This window comes from Hypanus sabinus, chromosome 2 (assembly GCF_030144855.1).
Source record: "Hypanus sabinus isolate sHypSab1 chromosome 2, sHypSab1.hap1, whole genome shotgun sequence".
Lineage (NCBI taxonomy): Eukaryota > Metazoa > Chordata > Chondrichthyes > Myliobatiformes > Dasyatidae > Hypanus > Hypanus sabinus.
The window spans coordinates 209,050,102-209,064,367 of NC_082707.1; the positions used below are offsets into that span (position 1 = coordinate 209,050,102).

Consider the following 14,266-nt stretch of genomic DNA (forward strand, 5'->3'; position numbering starts at 1 on the left):
TTGGAGTCTGGTATTGCTATAAATTAATAGTGTTTATTAGTAATCTACGCAATACAGTACTATAAATGCAAATATATCAAACAGGTTAGCAATTATATATATATATATATATATATATATGTGTGTGTGTGTGTGTGTGTGTTATGATATATATGATATATATGTCCAATGTTATTTGTCATATACATTAATGATCTGGATGATGGGGTGGTAAATTAGATTAGTAAATATGCAGATGATACTAAGGTAGGTAGTGTTGTGGATAATGAAGTAGGTTTTCAAAGTTTGCAGAGAGATTTAGGCCAGTTAGAAGAGTGGGCTGAACGATGGCAGATGGAGTTTAATGCTGATAAGTGTGAGGTGCTACATTTTGGTAGGAATAATCCAAATAGGACATACATGGTAAATGGTAGGGCATTGAAGAATGCAGTAGAACAGAGTGATCTAGGAATAATGGTGCATAGTTCCCTGAAGGTGGAATCTCATGTGGATAGGTGGTGAAGAAAGCTTTTAGTATGCTGGCCGTTATTATTCAGAGCATTGAGTATAGGAGTTGGGATGTAATGTTAAAATTGTACAATGCATTGGTAAGGCCGAATTTGGAGTATTGTGTACAGTTCTGGTCATTGAATTATAGGAAAGATGTCAACAAAATAGAGTACAGAGAAGATTTACTAGAATGTTACCTGGGTTTCAGCACCTAAGTTACAGGGAAAGGTTGAACAAGTTAGGTCTTTATTCTTTGGTGTAGAAGTTTGAGCAGGGTCATGATAGAGGTATTTAAAATAACGAGGGGGATAGATTGAGTTGACGTGGATAGGCTTTTTCCATTGAGAGTAGGGGAGATTCAAACAAGAGGACATGATTTGAGATTTAGGGGGCAAAAGTTTAGGGGTAACATGAAGGGGAATTTCTTTACTCAGAGAGTGGTAGCTCTGTGGAATGAGCTTCCTGTAGAAGTGGTAGAGGCAGGTTTGGTATTGTCATTTAAAGTAAAATTGGATAGGTATATGGTCAGGAAGGGAATGGAGGGTTATGGGCTGAGTGCGGGTCAGTGGGACTAGGTGAGAGTAAGTGTCAGCATGGACTAGAAGGGCTGAGATGGCCTGTTTCCGTGCTACTTGTCATATGGTTATATGTGTGGAAATAGGAAAACCAAGCTTCTTCAAGTCTAGGGGTAAATGAATCCTATTATGTTTCTTGGATTTATTGTTATTGCCCGCAAGAAAATGAATCACAAGGATGTTTACTGTGACCTACATAGATAATAAATTTACTTTGAACTTTGGACAATAGTTAACCTCGCACAATGATGCCGAACAGTAAGAAGAAACCGAGAACCGAAAAGGAGGTAAAGAAAGCATTTCATTCTGTCTCCTGCTCGGCCGGGGTTGCTAAGCTGCAGACGTCCCAGGCTGCGCGTTTTAAATCTCTTCTTGTCTGAGGGAGGGAGCCGCCCCCCTCAGCAATGGAGCTTCTGATTGGCTAGTCGGCGTTCAATGGGGACGAGGCTTGGAGGGCGGTGGGGCGGAGAGAGACGGGGCACAGGGAGACCATCGACTCTGTGTGGCAATGAGTTATTTGGGATTAATTAGTAAAGGAGAGGGATGGACCGGGGCTGGGCTGAGGGCGGCTCCAACGTGCTCGGACTAAACCCAACAGAACTTGCCTTTGGAAGGAGCGGTGAGTGGCTACAGGCGCTGGGGGAAAGTTTCGGGGAGGGAAGTCCAGGCTACAGAGGGGGCTTGGGCCCGTACTCCCGGCCCAGGTTGTCGAGGAGGGGCGACCCACCGGCTCCACTCCCGAACCAGGCTGCAGGGGTTGGGCCCTCTCTGCGCTCGTCCCCGGCCCCCAGTTGCCTCTAAGGGTTTGTGGCGCCCGTCTTAATCCCGTTGAGACGGAGGTGGGGAGGGAGACCTTCGCCTTCCCACGCCTCCTCTTCCTAAATGATGCAAGTTTATAGTGGCACCGGCGTTTCTTCAGTGCAATCACTTTTTTATGTAAGAGTTCAACGTCGACAGTTATGAGAGAAGGGAAAAATGCAGCTTGTCGATTGCATTTCAGCCTCTGCATATCCAAACTGGCTGTTTCTGTCTTGTTAGGTTGCAACCAGGGTGCAGTATGAGTGTGTCATCGCAGATCATTTGCATTTTCACTGGGAGAATTATGCCTGTTGGGCGTTTTTTTTAAAATTCCATCTTCCAACCTCCCTCAACAACTCCCACCACTCCTCACCCTTAGCCCTGCCCTTCAAGGTGGTGGTATGTTTTTATGGAGTAGGAGATATACATTTTTGCTGTCAAAGCTGTGCTTTTGGTGCACAGAACAGAAAATATAGATGAAATTGCAATGATTCTGAGATCTTTTTTTGGCATTGGAAAGAATGGTACTAACAGTCCCAGGAATTGTGTGTTTCAGTACTTGGAATTTGTTCAGGATCAAGCTTTCAAAGTATAGCTTTGGAGGTTTTAAAAATGTGCTTATCAACATTATCTTACAGTAGCTTTGATGGAATTAAGTAAACACTGTTGCTTTTTCTGAAACTGATCAGACAATGATGGCAAGGATTAAACTATGGGTTTTAAGGTGGATCCTTGTGGTTCTTATGTAGTTTAACAATTGATCATTTTTAGATAATAGCTTGTTTGTCTTTGAATTTACAGGAAGTGTTATCTTCTAACATCAGCACATTTTCTAGTTAAGTTATTTTATGTATTTGCATATAATAATTCCAAGAGTGCTGTACTCTTCATTGTGTTAAGAATTCAGCTGGTCTTTGTATTTCATGCATTCACCTGAGCAGAGCCCAGTTGTTTGTCCAATCACAAACAAGTGAAAATCTTAATGCTGGAAATCCAGACAACACACACCAGTTACTGGAGGAACTCAGCAGGCCAGGCAGCATCTATAGAAAAGAGTATAGTTGACATTTCGAGCCGAGACTGTTCACCAGGACTCGGCCTGAAACCTCAACGGTACTGTATTAAGTAGATACTGCTTGGCCTGCTGAGTTCCTCCAGCAATTTGAGTGTATTTGATTGTTTGAGTTTGGCTCATACTACTGTCAACATCAGCTAATTTTACCATTTGAAAGATTGCTCTCCGCTTCCTCTTTTCATCTACAACCCCAGAATCTGAGTTGGGTTTAATATCATAGGCACTGTACATCTCTCTGCAGGCATATCAGTACATCTGTAGAAATTTGTTATGATCTTTGACATACCAAGTCTCCTCAAACTCCTAATGGAATACAGCTGCCTTCCAACACCCAGCCTGCAATTGGAAGCTGTACACAATTCATAGAGTATCTTGTTCTTCTGTCAGTGTCAACTGAATCAGATTCTTGTCAGTGTAATTGCATTCTTCTTCCAAGCTAAACACTTTGTTTTTTTTTATTTTTTTGATACACCTTCCAGCCCGGCTGCCCCAGCAACCCCAATTTAAACCTAACCTAATCACGGACCAATTTACAATGGCCAGTTAACCGACCCGGCACATCTTTGGACCATGGGAGAAAACTGGAGCACCCAGGGAAAACACACAAGTTCCACAGAGAGGGCACACAATGACTCCCTACAGAATGGTGCTGGAATTGAACTGTGAAACAGCCTGATCTGTAATAGCGTTGCCCTAACTGCTATACTATTGTGCCACTGAAGGATGAGGTTAAAGGGCTCAATCTGGTTCACACATGTAGCTCTGTGTGTAACAAGAGAATTAATTCCATGCTCCTTTCCCTTTGTTATTAGTAATCATATTCTTCAAGTATTCCCTTTCGGAATGGAAATAAACTTCCTTGATTGACTTTATTGAAAGGCCAAGATTGAGTGGTCGAGGAGAGGATACAATCTATACGCATCCACCATGTTTAGATGTCTATAGGTTGAGTGCACACTGTCTTGGGTGCAATTAGAACTATACGTGGGTTGGAATGCCCAGTGAAAGGCCTCGAGTGCATGTGGAGAGGCTGATTCCTGTAGTGGGAAAGTCTAGGATCAGAGGTCACAGCCTCAGAGTAGAGGGACATCCATTTAGAACAGAGATGAGAAACTTCTAAGCCAGAGGTTTATGAATCTGTGAAATTCATTTCACAGGCGGCTGTGGGGGCTGAGTCAATGAGCATAGTTAGGACAGAGGTTGATAAGTTCTTGATTACTCAGGATTTCAAAGATTATGAGGAGAAGGCAAGAGAATAGGGTTGAGAGGGATAATATAGCAGCCATGATGGAATGGTGGACAGACTGAATGGCCTAATTCTGCTCCTATGTCTGTTGATTTTTATGGAAAATATATAATTGAATGTGCTGCTACCTTTCATTCAGGTGTTGCATTTCAGATTGTTACATCCTTTTCTGTAAAGCAGTTTCTTAAATAGTCTGAGGAACTATGACCATAATTAAGTCTTCTGGTTATCAACGCTTTTGACACTGGAAACAGTTTTTCATAATTTACTCCATCAAAATACTGCACTCCCTTGAGCACCTGCTAGTTGGCAAAGTAGTAAGGTTATTTTGTTGTTTCCAAATTCAGACTTTCTAATTAGAATTTTTAAATAATTGCCTTTTTGCTTTTGAATGTTCATCTATATACAAAGTAAACAGTGTGGTGACAAGTTTTAAGTCCTTAAATGAATAGGCCAAAACAAACAACTTGTTTACTCTGTAATTGATTAAATTATTTTAATTGATGTATTTAGAGATGAAACCAGATTGAGAGTGCTTTGAAAACATTAATTGATTCTGCAGCAACCTAATTTTTTTTATTTTATAAAGTTTGATTCATTTACAGAAAACTTGGAAAGACATTAGGTTTCCAGGCATTCAAAACTATAAAACGAGTTTTACTCTTAAGAAATTGTGGTGCGTTCTGATAGACTAACATCTAATTGTTGTCAAAATTTGACCACTGTTCTGAGGAACACACAAAATGCTAGAGGAACTCATCAAGCCAGGCAGCATCTGTGGAAAAGAGTATAGTTGACGTTTCAGGCCAAATCCCTTTGGCAGGACTGGGGAAAAAAAGCTGAGGAAAAGATTTAAAAGATAGGGGGAGGAAAGAGAAACACAAGGTGATTGGTGAAACCTGGAGGGAGAGGAATAACGTGCTGGGAAGTTGATTGGTGAAAGGGACAGAAAACCATTGAAGAAAGAAAAGGGTGAGGAGCACCAGAGGGAGGCTGTGGGCAGGCAAGGAGATTAGGTGATGGGAAATGGTAAAGGAGTGAGGTTGAGGGCATTACCAGAAATTGATGTTCATGCCATCAGGTTGAAGGCTGTAATATGCGGTGTTATTCCTCCAGTCTGAGTGTGACTTCGTGACTGGAGGAGGCCATGGATTTTCTATCAGAATGGGAAGTGGAATTAAAATGGGTGGCCACTGGGAGATTCCGCTTCTGCTGGTGGACAGAACGTAGGTGCTTAGCGAAGCTGTCTCTCAATCTACGCCAGGTCTCACTGATGTACAGGAGGCCACACCGGGAGCACGGACTCAGTATATGAGCCCAACAGACTCACAGGTGAAGTGTCGTCTCACTTGGAAGGAATGTTTAGGGCCCTGAATGGTGTAGGGGCAGGTTAAAGCAGGATCTCCCATTGGCCTTCTCCACTGTCATGATGAGGACATACTTGGGCTGGAGGAACAACACCTTGGGCATTCTGTTTGGGTATCCTCCAACCTGATGGGATGAACATAGAATTCTCTAGCTCCCAGTAATGCCCTCCACCTCCACCCCCACCCCACCATTTCCCAAACCCTTTTCCCTCTCACCCGAACTCCTTGCCCACCCATTGCCCCCCTTTCTTTCTTCTGTGGCCTTCTGTCCCTTTCACCAATCAACTTCGCTGCTCTTTACTTCATTCCTCCTCTTCCCAGTTTCACCAATCACCTTGTGTTTTTCTCTCTCCACTCCCCCCACCTTTTCAATCTGCTCCTCAGCTTTTTTCCTCTCCAGTCCTGCTGAAGGGTTTCGGCCCAAAACGTCGACTGTACTCTTTTCCATAGATGCTGTCTGGCCTGCTGAGTTCCTCCAGCATTTTGTGTTGTTCGTATTTCCAGCATCTGCAGATTTTCTCTTGGTTGAGGACCAAGAGGACTCCTTTTTTCTGGTCCAATTCTCATGTGCCTGCACAAACTGGATAATTTTATACCATATCCTCTTTTTTTAAAAAAAAAGAGGAAGATTTTGAACCAAAATATTTTAAATTGAATTTAGCTTCTGGTTATACTGTTAGGAAAGTTATGCTGACTAATTGGAAAGGAAAATAATCTTGTGTATATAATACCAGAACAATCAATTTTTCAGCTTTCCAAAACAAAACTGTTTGTGGTATTAACAGAAATGTGTATACATAAAATACCTCTCCAAATCTCTTGCCTTAATGTTTGCAGCTGGACGGATAACGGCCAGGCAGAACTGGTCACACTTAGACCAGATGGTAGTCAGATGAAATGCTCTTAGTTATTGTGCAGGAGTACGTTTGCTTCAAGGAACAGAGCACCAATTCTAAGCAATGGGAAAGGTTGTAGGTGTCAGTGCAATAAGCTTGGATATTGCACAGCCATTACAGGTTGACTCTGGTGATGGATTTGCTTAAGTGCTGAGTGTGATCTCTCCCTTCCTGCTTTACAAGCAGCGCTGAAAAGATCATGTTCCTACTGCAGACACAACTCTCATCTTTGTTCAGATACATTTCCTTCGTGCCTGAAACTGGCCTGAAATTGACATCTGAATTTTTAAAAATCTGAGGTCTGTGTTCGAGTGTTTTATTTACTATCCCACCCCAGATACAGCTTGTCAGTCTTCCACCCCTAAAATATGACTGGTTAAACGGAAAGCAAGTTTGTTTTCTACTGTTGAATTCCAGTTGTCAAAAATTTAATCCTACATGTCTTTCCTAGTTTGACTGCTTGCAAGGAATACCTTGGACAAAGTAAATTGGTTAGTCATCATGGATAGAGCTATTAATTGTCACTGGGTTATCATCTGTTCACTGCCATGCTGATTTGTGTAAATGTGTGGGGGGGGTGGGGATTACCATTGATCTTGTTACTGATTCTAAGCGTTAAGCAATGAAAATGTTTGCATGAGCTTGTGTTTTGACTTTATTGTTGCTTTCCTGTATTCTCTAGCTCTTTACCACTGGATTTTAACCAGTTTTGTGAAATTCCTGATTCCTGAACTGGAAAGACTTAATAGTTAGATCCCAACTTTATCCCTCAACCATCAGGCTTTGTTGGCTGGTGGCTCAGTGACATCAGCGCTGGTCACCGGAACGGAGGTTCCCGAGTTCGAATCCAGCTGGGCTGATCCTGAGTATGCTTTCCATCCGTGCCGTGTTGAGCTTGCAAATCGACCTCGTAAAATAGAGAAAAATACTGCAAAATGCCTGTGTGAGGAGTGGCGTGCCACACAATCTTTTGTTCTGCACCTTGTAAAGCATGAAAATGCCCGACACTGGCTAGGCCTTGGTCGACGTCTTCATCATCATCAGGCTCTTAAACCAGAGGGGATAACTTCACTCACCTCAACACTAGACTGATTCAGAATCTACACACTTACTTTTAAGAACTCTACAGCTTCTATTCTCAATATTTATTATTTATTTTTCCTTTTGCACTTATACAGTTTGTCTTTTGCATATGGGTTCTTTGTCCGTCTGTCTTGAGGTTTTTCATTGATTCTAATATATCTTGGTATTTACTGTAAATGCCTACAAGAAAATGAATCTCAGGATTGTATATGGTGACATATATGTACTTTGATAATAAACTTTGAACTTTGACATGATACATGTCAAACATTGTCCAATTTTGATGGTGTCAGAAATGATCTGGCACGTGTGAACTGGAGCATGCTGTTTTCTGGCAAAGGTGTCCTTGGTAAGTGGCAGGCTTTCAAAAGTGAAATTTTCACAGTACAAAGCTTGCCTGTCAGAATAAAGGGTAAAGATAACAGGTGTAGGGAACCTTCGTTTTCAAGAGAGATTGAGGCTCTGGTTAAGAAAAAAAGATGCAGAGCAGGTACAATGTACAAACAAAATGCTGGAGGAACTCAGCAGGCCAAGTAGCATCTGGGAAAAGAGTACAGTCAGAGTTTCGGGCGAAACTCTCTGGCAGGACAACAGAAAAAAGCTGAGGAGTAGATTTGAAGGGTAGATTTAAGAGCAGGTGCCGGCAGGTAGGTCCAAATCAGGTATTTATGGAATATAAGAAATACAAGAGAATGTTTGTAGAAATCATGAGGGCTAAAAAAAGGCATGAGGTTCCCCTAGCAGGCAAGGTGAAGGAGAATCCTGAGGGATTCTACAGATTTGTTAAGAGCTAAAGGATTGCAAGGGACAAAATTGGTTCTCTGGAAGATCGGAATGGAAATCCTTGTGTGGAGTCAAAAGAGATGGGGGAAATGTTAAATTAATTTCTTGCATATGTATTGACTCGGAAGATGGATACAGAGTCTATAGAAGTGAGGCAAAGCAGCAACAACTTCATGGATTCTGTACAGATTACATAGGAGGTGTTTGCTGTTCTGAGGCAAATCAGGGTGGATAAGTCCCCAGGGCCTGTCAAGGTGTTCCCTTGGACCCTACGAGAGGCAAGTGCAGAAATTGCTGGGGTCTTGGCAGAGATATTTAAATCACCCTTAGTGATAGGAGAAGTACCAGAGGATTGGTGGGTAGCCAAAGTTGTTCAGCTGTTTAAAAAAGGCTCTAAATATAAACAAGGAAATTATAGGCCTCTGAGTCTTACATCAGCCGTGGAAAAGTTATTAGAAGGCATTCTAAGGGGTTTGGATATACAGTGCCTGTAAAAAGTATCTACCCCCCCCCACCCCGCCGGAAGTTTTTATGTTTTATTGTTTTACAACATTGAATCACAGTGGACTTAATTTGGCTTTTTAGGCACTGATCAACAGAAAAAGTCTCTTCCGTGTCAGTGAAAACAGATCTCTACAAAGTGATCCAAATTAATTAAAAATATAAAACACAAAATAATTGCACAAGTATTCACCCCCTTTAATATGACACAGCAAATTGCAGGTGCAGCCAATTGGTTTTAGAAGTCATAATTAGTTAAATGGAGATCACCATGCAGTCAAGGTATTTCAATTGATTGTACACCTGTATCTGGAAGGTCCAACTGCTGGTGAGTTATTATCCTGGAGAAAACTACAGCATGAAGACACAAGAACTCTACAAAAAAGGTTACTGAGAAGCATCGGTCAGGATAGGATACAAGAAAATGTCCAAGTCACTGAATCTCCCTTGGTGTATAGTTCAGTCAGTCATCAAGAAATGGAAAGAATATGGCACAGCTGTAAATCAGCCTAGAGCAGTCCATCCTCTCAAACTGAGTGACCCTGCACAAAGGGGCCTAGTTGGGGAAGCCACCAAGAGACTTGTGACAACTCTGGAGTAATTCCAAGCTTCAGTGGCTGAGATGGGAGAGACTGTGTATACAACATCTGTTGTCCAGGTGCTTCACCAATTGCAACTTTATGGGAGAGTGGCAAAGAAAAAGCCACTGTCGACTACAGTTCGCCAGAAGGCGTGTGGTAGACTCCGAAGTCAGCTGGAAAAAGGTTCTATGGTCTGATGGTACCAAAATTGAGCTTTTTAGCCAGCAGATGAAACACTATGTTTGGCATAGGCCACACACCATCAAAACACACCATCCCTATCATGAGGCATAGTGGTGGGTGCACTATGTTGTGGGGATGGTTCACTGCAGCAGGTCCTGTGAAGGTAGAAGGTAAAATGAATGCAGCAAACTATAGGGAAGTCCTGAAGGAAGTCTGCTAGAGAACTGTGACTGAGGAGATCTGTTTTCCAGCAAGACAGTGACCCCAAGCATAAAGCCAGTGCTACACAGGAATGGTTTAGAAACAACAAAGTTAATGTCTTGGAGTGGCCAATTGAGTCCAGACTTCAATCCAATTGAGAATTTGTGGTTGGACTTGAAAAGGGCTGTTCACTCACAATCCCCATGCAATCTGACAGAGTTTGAGCAATTTTGTAAAGAAGAATGGAGAAAAATTGCAATGTCCAAATGTGCAAAGCAGATAGAGACCTATCCACACAGACTCAAGGCTGTAGTTGCTGCCAAAGGCACATCTACTAAATACTGACTTAAAGGGCTTGAATACTTGTGCAATCAATTATTTTGTGTTTTATATTTGTAATTAATTTGGATCACTTTGTCAAGATCTGTTTTCACTTTGACATGAAAGAGTCTTTTTCTGTTGATCCATGTCAAAAAAGCCAAATTAAATCCCCTGCAATTCAATGTTGTAAAACAATAAAACCTGAAAACTTCAGAGGGTTTGAATACTTTTTATAGGTACTGTATAATTATTTGGTTAGACATGGACTGATAAGATAGTCAGTATGACTTCATGTGTGGTAGTTATGTCTAAGCAATCTTTCGAAGAAGTTACCAGGAAAGTTGATGAAGGCAAGGCAGTGGACTTTAGCAAGACATTTGACAAAGTCCTGCATGGGAAGCTGTTCAAGAAGGTTCAGTCACTTGGCATTCAGTATGAGATAGTAAATTGGATTAGACATTGGCTTTGTGCAAGAAGCCAGAGAGTGGTAGTAGATGGTTGCTGCTCTGACTGGAGGCCAGTGATTAGTGGAGTGCTGAAGTGGTTAACTGGATCAGCAAACTTATAGATGACACTAAGATTGGTAATGCATTAGACAGTGGAAAAAGGCGTTCATGGCTTACAGCGGGATCTGGACCAGCTGGAAAAATATACTGGAAAAATAGCCGACGGAATTTAATGCAGAAAAGTGCGTGGTGTTGCACTTCGTCAGGACCAATCAGAGTAGGTCTTGCAAAAGTGAATGGTAGGGCACTGAGGAGCGTGGTAGAACAAAGGGATCGGGGAAGACAGGTCTATAATTTGTTGAAGGTGGCATCACTTTCATTAGGGTGGTAAAGAAAGCTTTTGGCACATTGGCTTTCATAAATCAATGTATTGAGTACAGGAGATGGGATGTAATGTTGTACAAGATATTGGTGAGGCCTAATTTGGAGTATTGTGTGCATATTTGGTCACCTACCTACAGAAAAGATACAAACAAGGTTGAAATAGTACCGAAAAAATTCACAAGGATGTTGCTGGGTCAAGAGGACCCGAGTTATAAGGAAAGATTGAATAGTTTAAAACTTTATTCCTTGGACTGTAGAAGATTGAGAGCAGATTTGATAAGAGGTATATAAGTTGATGGGTAAAGATAGGGTAAATGTAAGCAGGCTTTTTCCACTGAGGTTGGGTGGGTCTGCAACTAGAGGTCATGGGTTAAGGGTAAAAAGTGAAATATTCAAGGGAAACAAAAGGGTCATGAGAATATGGAGCGAGCTGCCGGCACAAGAGGTGCATGTGAGCTCGATTTCAATGTTTGAGAAGTTTGGATAGGTACATGGAGCATAGGTAGGGTTATGGAGGGCTATGGTCCTGGTATGGGTCAATGGGAGTAGACAGTTTAAATGGTTTGGTACAGGCTAGATGGGCTGAAGGGTCTGTTTCTGTGCTGTACCTTTCTGTGAATCTATGATAAAAATGGTCATCAGCTCTTGTCATTTTACTAAGAATGAAGGAAAGGTGGTCGACATCATCAGTTCGAAATTCAGCAAGGCCTTTGACAAAGTCCCACATGAGATGCTGTTCCAGGAGGTTACATTGCTTGCCATTCAGGAAGAAGTAGCTAAATGGATCCATTATTGGTTTAGCAGGAGAAGCCAGAGTGTTAGTAGTTGGCTGTCTCTCAGACTTGAGGCAAGTGACGAGTGTCAGTCTGTGGCAATGAATTCCACAAATTTCTGACCCTCTTGGTGAAAGAAATTCCTGCAGAGAAACTTTTTCACATAGTAAGGTGCGAGTGCAGAACATGTTGCTAGTGGAAGTGGGTTCAATTATTGATTTATTATTGAGCTACAGTGGGGAATAGGCCGTTCAAGCCACACCTATCAGCCCCCAATTTCATCTGAGCCTAATATGGGACAATTCAGAATGACCAATTCACCTACCAACATGTAGGCCCTTGAAACCCATGTGGTCACACAGAGAACATACAAACTCCTTGAAGGCAATGGCAGGAATTGAATCTGGGTCACCTGTACTGTAAAGCATTGTGCTAACGACTACACTACCATGCCAATTTTGTAACATGAAGAGAAGTTTGGAGGAATCTGTCCCAGGTGCAGATAGTTGGGAATAGGCATAAAATCAGGCTGGTGTGGTGCAGAAGGACCTATTTCTGTGCAGTAGTGCTCTGTGAATCTGTCCCTCTTCAAAGACGCAAAATTCTGGAAGTGTACTGCTTATCTTAAACATACATTACAGTCAGAGATTCACTAGGTATTGGAAACATAGCCATTAAGAAGCTTGATTTATGGTAAGAGTGCTTTTTGATTTATGATAACATTCATAAAATCTGTGTAACAGCATCCTTGGAAAATAGTTTGTAAACAGCTCTGTGGAGCTTTTTACAAAATATTCTGTATAGGTTTCCTGTTTTTTTAAAAATGTATAGCAAACTGATGCATGTGTTAGTGTCATGCATATTTCCAGAATTTTATCACTTTCTTTATACAACAAATAGAACATTAATGTTATCTGTAAATGGAAACTTCATTTTTTTTTTCAGTTTGTGTAAATTTCTCAAGGAAGCTGTGGTTTTTGATTAAGTCTTGTATACAGTTTCTGAATCATTTGAAACCATCCAGAGCAGTGGTTTAATGAAATATCATTATCTTGTAGTTCCATTGCAGTATTAAATTATTGTTTTGCCAATGTAGAATATTTCAATAGTATGCATTCTGGTTACAACAGTGGGATTTGATTAGAAGTGATTTTACATTGTCACATACTGGGAAATACTTTGCTTTATGGGGAAAAGGGAAGGATACAATTATTCTGGCTTATTTCTTACCCACTCTAAATAACTGCTAGATATCTTTAAAGAACACAAAACATAGGCTTAGAATTAGGCCATTCAGCCCATCAACTGTTTCACCGTTCCATCGTGGCTGACTTATATTACCTTTGAACCCCTTCTCTTACTTTTTCTCTGTAACCATTGATGACCTGGCTAATTAAGAACTATCCATCTCTTCACTTTACATATATTCAATGACTTGACCTGCACAGCCAATTGTGTTAATAACTTCCAGAGTCACCATCCTCTGTTTAAAGAAATTCCTGCTCATTTCTGTTCTAAATGGACATCCCAGGGAACCAGTATGATAGAGCTGAAGATGAGCCAGGAGGTTTACAAGTAAATGATGGTGCAACATAAATGTAAGGAAGGACAAGGCAATGATTTGTTACAAATGCGGACAGAACGAACAGTTAAATTGTACCACAGATGCAAAATTCAAAAGGGCAAAGAATGCAGGACTGAATGTGCTGTATTTAAATACGTGTAGCATTTGGAATAAGGTGGACGAACTCGAGGCACAAATAGATTGGTCAGTATGATGTTGTGGGCATCACTGAGTCGTGGCCAAAAGAAGGCCATTGTTGGGAACTTAACATCAAAGGGTATACCTTGTATTGAAAAGAGAGGCAAGAAGGCATAGGCAGTGGTGTGATGCTGTTGGTAAGAGATGGAATTACATCTTTAGAAAGAGGTGACATAGGGTCAGAGAATGTCAAATCTTTGTGGGCGGATTTAAGAAACTGCAAGGGTAAATAAAAACATTATGGGAATCACATAATGTTAGTTGTTTGCCTGTTCTCCATCTCCCTCTGGTGCTCCCCCTCCTTTCTTTCTCCTGAGGCCTCCCGTCCCATGATCCTTTTCCTTCTCCAGCTCTGTATCACTTTCGCCAATCACCTTTCCAGCTCTTAGCTTCATCCCACCCCCTCCGGTCTACCCCTATCATTTCACATTTCCCCCTCCCCCCATTACTTTCAAATCTCTTACTATCTTTCCTTTCGGTTAGTCCTGACGAAGGGTCTCGGCCTGAAACGTCGACAGCGCTTCTCCCTATAGATGCTGCCTAGCCTGCTGTGTTCTACCAGCATTTTGTGTGTGTTGTTGATGGGAATCATATATAGGCTTCCAAATAGTAACCAAGATGTGGGGTTGAGATTGCAAAGGCATGCAATAAGAGTAATGATGTAATTGGGGACTGCAATATGCAAGGGGATTGGGGAAAATTAGGTTGATGTCAGATCAGAAGAGGGAATTTGTTGAAGCCTACAGGATGGCTTTTTAGAGGAGCTTGTGCTTGAGCCTACTCGGGGTAAGGACGTCTTAGA

At 41.6% G+C, this 14,266-nt stretch overlaps 1 protein-coding gene across 4 annotated transcripts in view; it reads left to right on the forward strand.

Moving 5' to 3' along the window:
- The first annotated feature begins 1,517 nt into the window (after positions 1 to 1,517).
- Positions 1,518 to 14,266, forward strand: part of btbd7 (BTB (POZ) domain containing 7) — a 97,898-nt gene continuing 85,149 nt past the window's right edge. For all 4 annotated transcript variants that reach the window (XR_009510802.1, XR_009510803.1, XM_059962744.1 and 1 more), the window contains exon 1: positions 1,518 to 1,683. The gene's annotated coding sequence lies outside the window, so the exon portion shown is untranslated. The remainder of the gene's footprint in view (positions 1,684 to 14,266) is intronic.